The sequence below is a fragment of the Oryx dammah genome, unplaced genomic scaffold, assembly GCF_014754425.2.
Source record: "Oryx dammah isolate SB20612 unplaced genomic scaffold, SCBI_Odam_1.1 HiC_scaffold_2, whole genome shotgun sequence".
NCBI lineage: Eukaryota > Metazoa > Chordata > Mammalia > Artiodactyla > Bovidae > Oryx > Oryx dammah.
This window is the reverse complement of record NW_024070186.1, coordinates 61,048,367-61,063,814: the sequence shown is the minus strand read 5'-3', so window position 1 is coordinate 61,063,814 and position 15,448 is coordinate 61,048,367. Positions and strand designations below refer to the sequence as shown.

General features: G+C 40.3%; 1 protein-coding gene across 10 annotated transcripts in view; it reads left to right on the top strand.

Moving 5' to 3' along the window:
- The window catches only part of TNIK (TRAF2 and NCK interacting kinase), a 400,746-nt gene that overhangs the window by 1,237 nt on the left and 384,061 nt on the right, over positions 1 to 15,448 (top strand). The gene's annotated exons all lie outside the window — the stretch shown is intronic.

The following is a 15,448-nucleotide window of genomic DNA, read 5'->3' as shown; positions in this document are numbered from 1 at the left end:
GTAAAGCACCTCCCCTCCCCTCCCCCCTCCGCCCCGAGCCCCCCTGGTTTAATTTACCCTCACGTGAATTGCCTCAGACGCCGTTTCATTGTATAGACTAAGACATCACTGATATAGAGTCCATTTTGCTGTTGTTTTGAGATCGGAATACCAGGAATCCTAGTGCCGCCTCGACGCCTCCCCACCCCCACCCCCCAATCCCAGCACACTCCTTCGGGGAAGGGGGCTGAGCTTTCTTGCAGTGTTAATTAGATGCTGCCTACCGGGAAGGGGGTTGAGGGGTGGGGGTGGCAGGAGCACCGGGGGTCTGAGGACTGTCTACCGATCTTAAAAGGGCTTTTTCCTCGCTTGACCCCCTCCCCCGCCCCCCACCAAAAAAAGCGATTGTATATACTTGAGGCAAGGAGGGTCGGTGAGACGGAACTGATGGTGGCTCTGAACACAGACACAGAAGGGGTGAAGCTTGGAAGTTCACACGCCCTCCTGAGGAGTACATTGTTAGAGGGATGCTAAATCTTGGGATTATGTACTTGAATCTTCAGTACTTTCCTTGACATTGCCTCCTTCTCCACGGTTAAAGAACTACCTTTATGGTCAAAGTGGTACTTTTTCTTTAGTCTCGTTAATTCTCCGTCTCTGCTTACCCCCCTCTTTTTAACTCCTTCTCTTCTCCTTAGTCCTTCCATCTCAGAGGTGAGGTTTCTTCGAGGCAGTCAAGGGGCTGAGAAGAAACAGAGATGCCATTGGAAATGGCTTTTTTTTTTTTTTTTTTGATAGTTGGGTAGCAAAAGCTCATTCATGCGTTATTACAGTGAGCTGTCTATTTCCCTGGCACTGAAATACCACAGTGAGAACCCGCGGCCCCTGGGCAGCTGGGGTGGGGGTGGGGGTTGGGTAACAGGGTGGGTGCTTTGGCCAAGTGTGTGGCTTCCTGCTTTATGGACTGTGTGTGTTCATTTGCCCTACTTTCTGCGCTGGGAGTTGCTGCCAGCGGGTTAATCAGGTGGATGGATGGCCCAGACTTCTGGGTAGAGGAGAGTGGCAAAGCAGGGGAGGGGATGGGGAGGGAAGTAGGAACAATGGGCAAGACTTGAGATTTCCCTGAGCCGGAATCTCAGCATCGGCTTCTCTAACGGACAGCGCTGTGGTGTGATTTTAAGTTGGGCTTGATCTAGAGGTGTTTCTTGTGGGCTTTTTCCTGGGGAAGGTTTTCTCAGATGCCAGGCACAGAGCTCGCAGGCTTAGGAGCAACCACAAGGGCTCACCTTGCTGACGGCCGACATGGAGTGCGATTCACACATGGGAGACCTGTGCTCCTTAGATCAGTATTAAGAAAAGATATTTTTGCACAGTTCACTGCAATTTCTCTTCCTGGCTTGGGCTTCAGTGCTTCGACAGTGTATTTCTGCCTGCAGGAGGTGTGGAAAGAGAGAGGGCTCCAGCTTCCAGCTCCTTCAGAAGATGGGGAACTGCCGGCTGGAGGATTTAAATGTAAATGTGGGGACAATTGCATTCTGGAGGGCTGGGGTTTGTGACCGGTCTGGTGGTAGGTGAGCTGGGCAGATCCAGAGTTGAGTCCAGAGGCTACAGAGGTAATCTCCTCAAATCAGAGGCCAGACCATCTTTTTCTGTCTTCGTAGATAAGGAGAGATGGGCTCATGTATAGATGAGAGGTCTCGTTTTTTTCCTAAATCCTCAGGAAAGCCTGCCTGCTGAGAACTTCCTGGGGAATGCCTGACCCCTGAAATGCAGCCAAGGTCAGTGGCATCTAGGAGAATTTGCTGCAGCCTCACCAGTCTCTTGCTGTTTTGGTGGCTCTTTAATGTACACAATCAATGCCCTTTTTGTAAACTCTGCGCTCAATGCATTAAAAGCAGATCCTGTCTGGAGAAGCCTTTATTGTTCTCAGTCAGTGATCCCAGATTGGACCCAGTCTAAATTTTCCCCAAATAGCAACAACGCATAATTTAGACCAGAGCACCAAGCGACAGCCCTGATGACTTAAATTATGCAAGATTTGGATGGTTTAAAAAGTCAGAAAAGAGAGGATGGTTAGAAAAGAGGTGATCTGAATCCAGTTTTATTAGTCCTGATGTTTAGAGCTCTAAAGATAAGCTAAGTCTTGAGGGAAGGGAATGGCTTCACAGATTTAGAACTGGAAGAGAACCATAGAACCCCCTAACCACGCCTTTCATTCAATGCTCTGGAAGCTGAAGTCTTGAGAGGTGAAGTCCATTGCCCAAGGTCATACAGCCCCCTTCTTGTTTGGAGGTGTAGTGAGTGGGGGTGGAGAGAAGGGTGGTTTGGGGAGGATCTAGGTTCCCTGACTTCTCATTCAATGCTCTTTTCTGTAAGTCACGCTGTCTGGCTACATTTTCTGCTGAGAGGCAGAGAGAAATTATTTCACCAGGGTCATGGGATTTTATTTATCAAAAACAGAGAAACTGCTTCATGCAGATAAGTTGATAAAACATTAAACCATGGAGCCTTAAGGTATCTTTGGAATTCATCTTGCCCAACCTCCCTTCAGTTTCTCCTCGGCAGGCAAATGACTGAATCATCTAGGACAGATGGTTGTCTCCGTAACCCTTTTCCATCTAAACATATCTCTTGGGGTCAGTCTAGATATACACATTATTCAGATGTCTCTGCATGCAAGATTTATAGGATTCTATGTATGTTTTGTATAATGTATGTGGATACTTATATTCTATATAGTATTACAGATATAAATGATCCATGTGGGTGTATGAAATGTGTGTATACATACATAGACAACAGAAAACAATCATTCAAATGCAAGGCTTGAGTCATTCTTCCTTCAAGATATGACAGTAAAAAAAGAAATGAAATGTGAATCAGTATGCTTTATTACATAGGAGGTGAGGTCAGCCCAGAAAGCTTTTTGGAGATTAGCATATATCTGAATCTGAGCACGTTGGCCGTCCTTAGCTTGGCCCACAGAATAAGGTAGTCAAGGCCAAGATTGGTCTCTGCTGACTTCATACTCTTAAGTTTCTGCCAGGACTCGCACTCACTTTTCTCTTTGAACAGAATTGGATGACCTCTGCTTGTCTTTCTCTCTTTACCTCTCATTCCCTTCTAGGCCTAGCTATTTCTTTCTCCATTGAAACAAGAATTAACCTCATCTGGAAGACTTGCATGCATTCTTCCGGCTATACTTTTTGCACTTGTGTCGGATTTTCTTTCTACCTGATCACTAAACTGTACATTCCGTGGGGCCAGAGGCTAGGTTTTGTTCGTTTCAGAGTCCATAGTCCCAGTTAGTTGAATAAATGTATGAATGAGTGAGTGAGTGAAGTGGACTGAGCACTGGGTTCTATGCCCATGTCTTATTGAATTCTGTGACATTAGAGAGTCCTTTATCCATAATTAACTAAAAATTAGAATGATCACAACTGCTTGCCTTCCTCATACACCGGTTTCATCAATAAAGTATTTATGGCAGTGCTTTGAAAACTGTAAAGCATTACGCAAATATGCTATTCCATGATTACGTAGAATTTTATGGGAAACTTGATTCCACCAGCATTTGATCCCAATGATTGTATGTAATAGAAAGGGATCCTGAGAAAAAGATATGGGAATTTTGAGAGTTCTTTTTCCTTTTAATGTACTAGTATGGCCTTATATTGACCTCTCATGGCCTACATCCGATCCCCTGATAGCCTGGGTTGACCTTTGCTCCAGGTGACTTCAGCCCAGAAGCTTTTGGAGATTGGTATATTTCTAAACCAGTAGCAAGTATCAGCATCTTTCATTAAAAACTTCTCTTAAAAATTTTTTTTTCTCCTCTTTATGGATTAAACGTTGTTGAAATAAAAACATATTTATTGTGCTTGTGCCTTTTCAGTTTGTATGGGGGTGGGGTCGGGGAGGGAGGCTGTGCCTGAAATGATACAGCACTAGTCCAGTATGTAAAACCTTTTGGTCAGAGAAATCTTGACCATTGGTAATTCATTATCCCAGAGTATTTATTTACATTTGGTCTTAAATGAGAATTTAGTAAAGTTGCATGAATTGGTAAGGTAACAGTATCTTAAAATGATAGTAGCATAACAGCTTTTTAATTAGATACATGCATTGTGGTATTAAACAGGTGTTTTCTTTACCATGACATTGCCTCATAATAAAGTAGGGTGTATTGGTAGTTATCAGAACATCAGAGAAATATGTATAACCGTTTTCAGTGTCCATTATTACCTAGAGTAATCTTTGTACAAAACCTAATGTAAGTCATGGCTTGCTGTTTGCCTAATTAGCGGGTTAGGAGGTTATGAAACATTTTGTTGTTGAAAGAATACTCAACACTCTTCCTTCATGAGTAGATCATATTTCCCCCCTTATCTGTAGGCTCTTGGATACCTTGTAATTTTGAGTCTTGCCGGTTGGCCCTTTCTTCTTTCTGGCCTGCAGTTAATTTTTTTTGCCCTTCTTGTTCTACACCATTCCTTCTTTCAGTGATAATGTTTCTAAGACTCACCCAGTTTTGAGCTGCTGTGATCGAATCATGGCGTCTATGTCCAGCTGGACAGAATCATGCTGAGTCTCTGTGTCTCATAGAATATGGGATGTCCTATGTCTGAAAGATGCTTTCACGTCAAATCAGTTTTTCCATTTCTGTGGGGAAAGTAGCTCTGTGCAAACAGGGCCTGAACTAACAAGTGTGCTGAGAATTCCAAGAAAATCTGGGTGATATTTTCGAATGAGATGTTATTCTGCACATATAAATATAAGGTTCCTCGTGGAGAGAGAGGGAAGACTTAAATAGAAAATGTTGGATGAATTCCGCTTATAATTTCTTCCCTTCTGGTTGGAAGCTTATTTCCCTATAGAGAAAGATGATTCTCTAACCACTTTTTTTTTTTTTTTTGCATACCCAGGCTGTCTCCACTTGTCTCAAGGGGGTGCCTGGAAATTCTCAAAACATGTTATATTTTATCCCAACCTTAAAAATCTTTCCTTAATATCTATTGCATGGGTCCCCTTGTCTCTAGTAGTCCTGCTGCAGTTACTCTCTGCTAGGTGACGCTCTTTTACCACCAGCCCTCTCCTGGCTAGTCTCCTTTTTACACTGTAGCCATGTTAGTCTGCCTAAAAGCAGTTTCAGTCTGAGTATTTTTTATTCATGGCCTTCCTTGACTCCTCACAGTCTACAGACCAAAGACTAAACTCTTTGCATCAAGACCAGTTAAAATTCAACTGGGCACTTCACCATGCCCTTCAGTTTAACAACCATTCCTTTTCCCCTGCTACGGGGCATAGCTTCCTTCTCCCCATGGATGCTCTTTAGGGGCTAGTTGCTTGTTTTGTCACTAAGTCATGTCCAACTCTTTGTAGCCCTATGGGGTGCAGCACACTAGGCTTCCTTGTCCCTTCACTATCTCCAGGAGCATGCTCAAACTCATATCCTTTGAGCTGATGATGCTATCCAACCATCTCATCCTCTGTTGCCCCCTTTTCTTCCTGCCCTCAATCTTTCCCAGCATTGGCGTCTTTTCCAGTGAGTTGGCTCTTTGCATCGGGTGACCAAAGTATGAAACTTCAGCTTCAGCATCAGTTCTTTCCGTGAATGTTTAGTGTTGATTTCCTTTGGGATTGACTGGTCTGATCTTGCTGTCCAGGGAACTGTCAAGAGTCTTCTCCAGCACTACAATTCAAAAGCATCAATTCTTTGGCACTCAGCCATCTTTATGGTCCAGCTGTCACATCTGTACATGACTACTGGAAAAACCATAACTCTGACTCTACAGACCTTTTGTCAGCAAAGTGATGTCTGCTTATTAATACTCTGTCTAGGTCATAGCTTTCCTTCCAAGAAGCAAGCATCTTTTAATTTCATGGCTGCAGTCACTGTCTGCAGTGATTTTCAGTTCAGTTGCTCAGTTGTGTCCGACTCTTTGCAACCCCGTGGACTGCAGGACGCCAGGCTTCTTGTCCATCATTAACTCCTGGAGCTTGCTCAAACTCATGTCCATCAAGTCAGTGATGCCATCCAACCATCTCATCCTCTCTCATCACCTTCTCCTGCTTTCAGTCTTTCCCAGAATCAGGGTCTTTTCCAATGAGTCAGTTCTTCGTATCACGTGGCCAAAGTATTAGAGCTTCAGCTTCAGCATCAGTCCTTCCAATGAATATTCAGGACTGATTTCCTATAGGGTGGACTGGTTTGATCTCCTTGCTGTCCCAGGGACTCTCAAGAGTCTTCTCTAACACCACAGTTCCAAAGCATCAGTTCTTTAGCGCTCAGCATTCTTTATAGTCCAACTCTCACAACCATACATGACTACTGGAAAAATCATATCTTTGACTAGATGGACCTTTGTTGGCAAAGTAATGTCTCTGCTTTTTAACATGCTGTCTAGGTTGGTCATAGCTTTTCATCCAAAGAGCAAGCATCTTTTAATTTCATGGCTGCAGTCACCATCTGCAGTGATTTTGGAGCTGAAGAAAATAAAGTCTCTCACTGTCCCTGCTTTTCCCCCATCTATTTGCCATAAGTGATGGGACCAGATGCCATGATCTTAGTTTTCTGAATGCTGTATTTTAAATCAGCTTTTTCATTCTCCTCTTTCACCCTCATCAAGAGGCTCTTTAGTTCCTCTTTACTTTCTGCCATTAGGGTGGTGTCATCTGCATATCTGAGGTTATTGCTATTTCTCTAAGCAATTGCCTACTTTATTCTCTTTTTCTGTACCTGCTACCCCAACATCCAACATTCCAATGCCACCTTTTCCACAAAATTTTCCCTGATTCTTTCAGCTAGAAATTATCCCTCTGACTTGTAAATCCTCTTTGAACTGAGCTTATACCTGTTTTTTTTTTGTTGTTGTTGTTTTTTTAGATGACTGCTTTCTATCTTGGATTTTATTTACTATTAGACAGTAAGCCTCATGAAGGTAGCGTGTACTTTTGATTTTCTCAGGAACCCCACTTGGATGACCTCTGGGCCTCCAGAGTCTGGATAATGTAGGCTGTTAATGGAGCAAAGACTGCTAAATTGTTAAAAGTTTGTTTAATTAAAAAAGTATTTCTTAAAAAAAGGGGCTTCCTTGGAGATCCAGTGGTTAAGACTCCATGCTGCCACTCAAGGGGGCAGGGTTCGATCCCTGGTCTGGGAACTAAGATCCCGCATGCCATGCGGCTTGGCCAAAAGATTTACATAAATATTAAAAGAAAAGGTTTTCATTGTTCTCATTTTAAAAGCATGTGATCATTGCAGAAAACTTGGAAAATGGGAAAAAAGCAAAAATCATTCATGATTCCCAATGATAACCACATGTATGTTTTAGTACATAGCTTAGTTTTTCCCTGTGCATGCTCAGGTATGTTTGACTCTTAACAACTCCATGGACCGTAGCCCACCAGGCTCTGTCCATGGGATTTTCCAGGCAAGAATACTGGAGTGGGTTGCCATTTCCTCCTCCAGGGAATCTTCCCAACCTAGGGATCAAACCTGTGTTTCCTGCATTGGGAGGTAAATTCTTTACCACTTAGCGCCACCCAGAAAGCCCCAGTTTTTCCCGATGCATAGCTAAATAGGTAGTTTTTAAAAATTAAGATCATATTGTATATATTACCTGCAACTTTTAAAAAATGATCAGCCTTTTTGCACACTATTAATTTTTTTCTATACCATAACTTAAAAAATTATGTTGAATTTAAAACTTATGTAAAAGTTTATGTAAACATTTATATATGGAATGCTCATACATTGCTTGTGGGAATGTAAAATGGTGCATCTCCTTTGGAAAACAGATTGGCAGACCCTCAAAATGTTAAATAGAATGTTAGCATGTGGCCCTGCAATTCTACTCCTAGGTATATACCAAAGAGAAATGAAAACATATATCCACACAAAAACTTGTTTTTAGTAGCATTATTCATAATAGTCAAAGCACTGAAACAACCTAAACATCCATTAATTGATGAATATATAAATGAAATGCATTATATCCATAAGATGGCATTATTTGTTAATGAAAGGAAGTGTTGATTCAGGCTGTAACATGGATGAACATCATGCTAAGCAAAAGAAACCAGACACAAAAGGCTACATGTTATATGATTCCATTTATATGAGATGTCCAGTACAGACAAATCCATAGATACAGAAAGTAGATTAGTGGTTGCTGAAGCTGGAGGAGAGGGAGAGTGGAAGTGACTGCTAATGTCCTAATATTAAATATTAGATAGTGGTGATGGTTGCTCAACTCTGCACATATAGTAAAAACCACTTGTATACTTCAAAAGGGTGAATTTATGGAGTGTGAATTAAGTCTAAATAAGATTGTTATTTAGTACAATGAGCCCCCACTTACGGTCATCCACATATATCCAATCTTATTTAATCTTCATCCTATCCACTTCCTCCCCCATCTTATTTTGAAACATCATACTCTTGCATTTGTAAATATTTCAGTATGCATTCCAAAAGATAAATACTCTTAAAATGCATAACTGCAATACTGTTATCATGCCTAAAAAAAATTGAATGTAATTTTTGATTTCTTCAAATATTCAGTGAGTGTTCAAACTTCTAATCATATGTTTTAAGGACTACTTAGCATTTTACTGTGAGGATACATCATAAAATATTTAATCAATTCCTATTGATGAAACTTTTGGTTATTTTAAACTTTTCAGCTTTTGTAAGTAGTACTTTGATAATCAAACATCCAAATATATATCCTTGTATACATTATTTTAATACATTATGCATTAGAGTTATTTATCCTTATATTAATATGTAAGTATTTCTAGACATCTCTGTTTCCTTAGGATAACTTCTTAAAAGTGCAATTTACAGTGAAAGTTATAAATGATCTTTAAGGCTCCTGATGTTGTCAAATTATCCCCCAATTTCCTGTGAGGTAAGTGTACAAATGAACAGATGAGGCTTGGAAAAAATCAATTAATTTTTCAAAGGTCATAAAGCCTCTAAATGGCCAAGCTTATGACTGATCTGTGCCAAAGCCAGAGCCCGTATTAACTCATGTGGCCAGCATTTGACTCGTGGACCTTGTCATGATGTCAGATTTATCTGATGTCTTATGTCCCTGGGTTCACAGATTATCCGGAAGCCTCTCGTTTTAGGCACACGATCTCTTTGATGAGAATAGTTGTGTTTGTAGTGCTATTTCCAAAACATTTCTTCCTTGTGATTTTTTTTTTCAAAGTAACCAAGGTTAGCTTAGAATAAATGTTCCTTTTCTTGTCTAAAAAGCAAAAAGTACAAGCCACTTGGGGGTTAGCAGTGATTTTCTTTTACATTGTGTGTAAAGTATGTTTACATTTAATTTGCCATTTTCTTTGGAGAAGTGTCTGCCACTTGTCTGGAAGGCGTACGGAATCAGACCCAAAGGTTTCCATTTTTGAAAGCAGTGAAGACCACAGAGTTTGCAGTTATTACAGAAGATGGCAAGATGGGAAGACATGGTAGAACAGGAGCCATTCTCAAGCTTTTATCTGCCAGAAATTATTAAAATCAAAATCCGGACTTAAAAATTTTTTTTACATGTATAAAGATATTTTAAGATTACAGTGGAGAAAATGGAAGATGGAACTGGCAGCCAAAAGTGTAGAGTCCTGTGTTTCACCCACCGTGTACTCTCTACCTGGTCTATAAGAAACTATTAAAACCAACATAACCTTGTGGTTCTCAGTCTTATGGAGGCAAACTGTCTCTCTTTACTAGATTTTATAACCTAATCCTCCATTTAAAATGCCTGTAAATTATTTATACCTAGGGTAAAAATCTGAACTTCACATGCACATGGTTTCATCATTTCTACTTCCAGGTATTTTTTTTTTTTAAGCAGCCTGTAATCAAATTATAGCAGTGTGGTGGGTGGAATAGGTTGTAAGCAGTAATTGCTAACTGTATTTAAATAATAATATTTAGCATTTATAGAGCACTTTGTATCTTCAAAGTACTTGCAAACATTATCTAATTAAATACCCTCTCTGATTATAATCTGGATATAAATGTACTTAAATCCAGAACAGGGTCATGAGAAAAGTATGCATTTAAAGTTAATGCTTGCTAGGCTTTAAAAACCTATACGATAATTGGTGAGTTAGATTGGGGTTCCGTTGGATTGTTTTTGTGCATCTGTTTGTTCAACCTCATAGCAAAGTCAGATTATATCTGTACTCTATCACTGCTTCTGCTTGATCTCTGACCATTAAGGACTGTGTTGATCATTGCTCTGGTCCTTACAGACCCTAAAATATTCATGATATAAATAAGCTTTAAAATGGGCTCCTTCACTACATTTCATGCCCTGGTCTCAGATGAAATTCTCATTAGTAAGTGCAATGAAGTGGAGTAGTGTGAGGGAGAGTGGCTATGCATTGTGGTTTAGTAATTTCCATCTGAGAAAAAAATACATTAAGCTGCACGGTAGGATACATCATAAAGAAACGCACTGGAGAAATGAAGCATCTTGAATCTTACCGCAGTAATGACTTCTTGCTGTTTGGGGCACGTGTCTCTGTATTGTCCCCTTGCATGTATGTCCTATGTGGGCAATTTTGAGTGTTTGGAGCAAGGACCAGTGTGGCTTATCCAGTAGATGCTAGAGGATTCTGCAGCTGGTAGATTCTCAGTAAATGCTGCCCTGTGCATTGTGATTTTCTAAGAGCTGGTTGATAGGTTAATTGCCTAAACAGTGGTTCTCAAAGAGGGATCCTTGTTTCAACAGCTTCAGGATCATCTCAGGTCCTGTCTCTCTGACCTACTCTGGAGGTGGGAATTGGAAACTCTGGGGCAGGGGTGGGGGTGGCAGGTGGGTAAGAAGCCCTTCAGGTAATTCTGATGTGGAGTTACCACTGGCCTAAATGTTTTGAAGACAGTTTTCCTTCTTTTTATGTTGGCTCATTCATTCATTTAATATTGATATTTATTGAGCATCCACTGTTTACTGTGTGGAGGATATGGTGATGAAGACACACGAGAATGCTGTCCTCATTAATCTTATCCCCTAATGAATGAGAGTATACGTTAAATCATAAAAATGACTTACTAAAAGCAAGTTGCTTTGGAAGAACACAGAATATATCCACAGAAATTTGAGCTTGCCTGAAAATGTTGCAGAGTAGGAAATAGTGACTTACATAAGGTAACTGCAGCTTTCGCTTATAACTTCGAATTGTGGAAAGCGCATACTTCTAGGAATATGAACTTTAAAACTTAACACTAATTGAATAAAAAAACCCTTCACACTAATACTGTATTATATTTGTATGAACTGTTTGTTAGAAAGGGGATACTTAAAATGGTGTAAAGTATCAACTGATGCCATTTCAACTGATAATCTTGGAGTGTTTTTTGAATTGTCATTTGTTGTTGTTGTTAGCAAGTATGTTCATCGGCCAGAAAAAGTCCCTTCTGCCACCCACGTTCAACAAGATGCATCCTTCTGATGTTCATGCCCTGTTTTTCCCTATAGATCTGTAGGGATTCAGTTTATAGCCCCAGAAGCTTCTGACATTTGCCTAGAAGCTGAAAAAAAAAGAATTGTATTCACAGTCTCTTTCAGCCCTTCTTTTGTTAGCAGTCTGAAATCTTTGGGTTGTTTATATTTTGAGACTCGGAAAGTGGAATGGATGTTTGGAATCTAGACAGGTTAGAGAGTTTCCTTATTGAGAAATCCCATAGACATTCCTTGTAACACTTTTACCTAGCCACAAAGATGCCCTATGGTGTTATTTAATCTACAGTTCTTAGATAACACAGTTTATATTACATGTCTTTTTATTTGGGGGAAGATTGATGACAGTTATGGTAGTTAAGGCAGCTTTGTACACAACTCAATAGTGAGCATGTATCAAAATTTTATTTCATACTCACTGCTGGGGAAGATGCTTTTGAAAAATTGACTTCAAAGATCCCTCTTGGAAGACTTCTTTTAAAGGAAAAAGAGATGATTAGATAATAATCGGTAAACTGGATATTAAAAATATCTGGATGAAGGTGACTGAATTTTTTGCAATATTGACAGTTTAAGGGGGTATACTCAACTGTCTCAGAAGGGGTTTTAATATTATTAAAATATCGGGGAATTATGTAGCACTTAAATCAGAAATGTTAATTGCTCTTTGGATGGGGGAGTGAATTAATTGCATTATTCAAGAGGTTCTGTTTGGGATCAAGTTTGGGACAGCGCTGTTTTTAGTACTGGTGGTATCTCAGGCTCTGAAGTAACTATGAATTTGAAATGGCTTCTTTGCAGCCATTTGCATGATTGAAAGGGCCCTTTGAGTTTGGGAGTATGGTGGTTTTCTATTGGAACTCCTAAGACTCTCTTTGAGGCCAGAGACTGGGTAGTCTTAAGTTTCCTAAGGTCAAAGTCAAGTGTTTGCTGTTCCGAAAAGGCCACTCCCTCTTCTTTCTTCTTTCAACTGGTAGCTCTAGCACCAGTGAGAGAGAATACAATTTTCTTTCCATGCGAACAAATAAATAAAAGCACTGCTCAGCTCTTCTGCAGTTTTATATCCAGATGCTGTTCTGGGAAGAAACACTGCATGCACTCTTTGGTTTGAACAATATGTATGTATGTTCTCTCTGTGAGTCTTTTAAAGATGTAACTCGTGCTGGCATTGTAGTCATCATTTTTTGAATATAAACAGCTTTTATTTTTGGAGAAGAACAGATGTAAAAGTGTGAAATACAGAAGTCTACACATTTTGGCAGGGGTAAAGGGAGGAGGGATAGGGTTGCTTTAAAATCATGGTAACCCAGTCTTAGTTACTCCTTTGTTTTCCTTAAGTGACTGAAATGTAGCAGGGGAAATCTCTTGGAACCTGCCCAGCTGGGTACCTAAACCACCACTTAGCTGATTGCACCAGAAAGAGTGCTAGTCGGTAATTAGCATGGGTCCTACTAGGTTTTCATCTCTAGGAACAAAAAGGGTGAAGAACCCGCCTCCCAATGCAGGAAACATAAGAGGTGTGGATTTGATCCTTGGGTCGGAAAGATCCCCTGGAGGAGGGCATGGCAATCCCCTCCTGTATTCTTGCCTAGAGAATCCCATGGACAGAGGAGCCTGGCGGGCTACAGTCCATAGGGTTGCAAAGAGTCATGACTGAAGTGAATTAGCACGCACGCCAAAGGAGGAAAACTGTAGGTGCAGAGAGGCGATTGTAGACATTCAGTGAAATTTATATGACACTTAGTAAAATACTAGAGAGACACAGATCCATGCCCCAGACAGGGGAGTTATCTTCTGGATTGGAAATGTGTTTGCGGAAAGGGTCTGGGAACTTATGTCCCTCTGTGGTCTCTGAACCAGAGCTCTTGCCAGTCCTCTGGGTGCCCACCCCCTCTTTGAATTTGTGAGTCTGTTTGTAAAAGGTACCTGGTGTTTTCAAAGCAGCAGGCCCTTTCCTGTGACTATTCTGTGTCCCCTTGAGGCCAGGTTTGTTTCTTTTCTTTTCTGGAAGCAGGGTCTCCTCTTTGCAGCTTATCACCTGATATAGGACATTGCATCGGATTTAAAGAAATAGTTCCCTGACCTTCTTTTGTGTTCCTGGCTGTGGTTGCTGCCTTCTGCAAGTTTCTGCTGGCTTGTGGGGTTCACAGTTGAGATTTTGTCCTCCCAGAACACATTGTTATTTGTCATGGTTCTTTGATAACTCTCTTTGACAAATATTTTGGTCAAATGTTCTGTGACTAGGTCTATATGAGTTTTTTGGTATTGAGTTTTGATACTAAATGATTTCAGGCGTGTTTCAAATGAACATCTTTGATCATTTCTTTTCTAAATTCTCATGAATTTTGGAATGCAAATGAATTATAAGGCTGCAGGAACTCCCCAGTTCACAGAAATGCTAGTTCCAACCTTATTCAGGCCATGTTTCATGCCGTAATAAATGTGAGTCTGGATTTTAGACTATACTTAATGTAGAAAATGTAGAAAAACTGGAATGCTTGTACGTTGCTGGTGGGAATATAAAATGTTAAGCCATGTGGAAAACAGTTTGGCTGTTTGTGAAAAAGTTAAACATAAATTTATTATATGACCTAGCAATTGCACTTCTGAATAGCCACCCAAGAGAAAGGAAAACATCTGTCCAGGCAAAAACGTGTACATAGCAGCATTATTCATAATAGCCCAAAGTAGAAATAACCCAAACGTCTAGCAACTGATGAATAGGTTAGACAAAACATGATGGAAGATGATGGAATACTTTGGGGTAGTAAGAAGGAATGAAATACTGCTTCATGCCACGACATGGATGTGAACGAAGCCAAACACAAAGGACCGCATACTGTATAATTCCATTTATATGAAATGCCCAGAAAAGGTGAATCTGGAGAGACAGGAAGTAGATTACTGGTTGGTTAGTGCTGGAGAAGAAAGCAGAGAGTAACTGCAAATGGGTGTTGGGGATCTTTTTGAAGAGATACATTCTAAAATTGGATGGTGGTAACATGAGTGCATTATACCTCAGTAAAGCTGTTAAAATATAATATGCCCAAGACATTACTTCATAGTTGGACCAGCTCCATACACCATGAGGGCAAATTCCCCAGTAAGGTTACTCTGGCATTTCTAGGAATGCCTTCTCTTCAACACCTTGAGGGATGGGGACTCTGGTCTTATCTTCTATTTTCTACTTACCTTCATGTCATTCCTTATTCTGAAGGGCTTCTAGAACTTTATAATTGTTATAGTAATTTCCTTCAAGATAAGGTCGATATAACTTATCTCTCCTTCCAAAGAACGGAAGACTTTGGAGCCAGGACTAAGGTAACTACTGTAATTCCCCTTATCCACTGAGGGATGCATTCCAAGACTCCCTGTTAATGCTTGAAACAGTAGTAGTACTACCCTTTTTCTTATACATACCTACCTATGACAAAGTTTAATTTATAAATTAGGCAAATAAGGATTAACTACAAAAAATCATAAGATAGAAAAATTATAACAATATACTATAATAAAGGTTATGTGAATGTGGTCTCTCTCTCTCAAAACATCTTATTGTACAAATTTACTGCCTTTTCCATCATAATGAAGGATTTATCATGCACTGTGGCCTTAACTTTTGCAGGTGCAACAGCAAAACCAGCCTGAATTTCTTCTTCCTTCTTCACAATTTCAGAGATAGAAGATTTGTTCTTACTATAGATTGTAGTAACCTCTGCATACAGTTTTTTTTTTCCTTATTACGTTGAGGACTTTCATTTTCTCACTTAAAGGAAGCACTTTATGGCTTCTCTTTAGCACATGTGAATGACCAGCATGACTAGTCTTGCCTTGTGGGGCCTTCTTAAATAGAAGGATTACTTGAACACAAAACACAGCGATAATGTGACAGTTGGTTTGATAAAGAGGTGGCGACTAAGTGGCTAAGGGGCAGGATAACAGTGGGCAGGCAGTGATTCAGGCCTCGGCAAGATGAAGCAGGATGGGGAGAT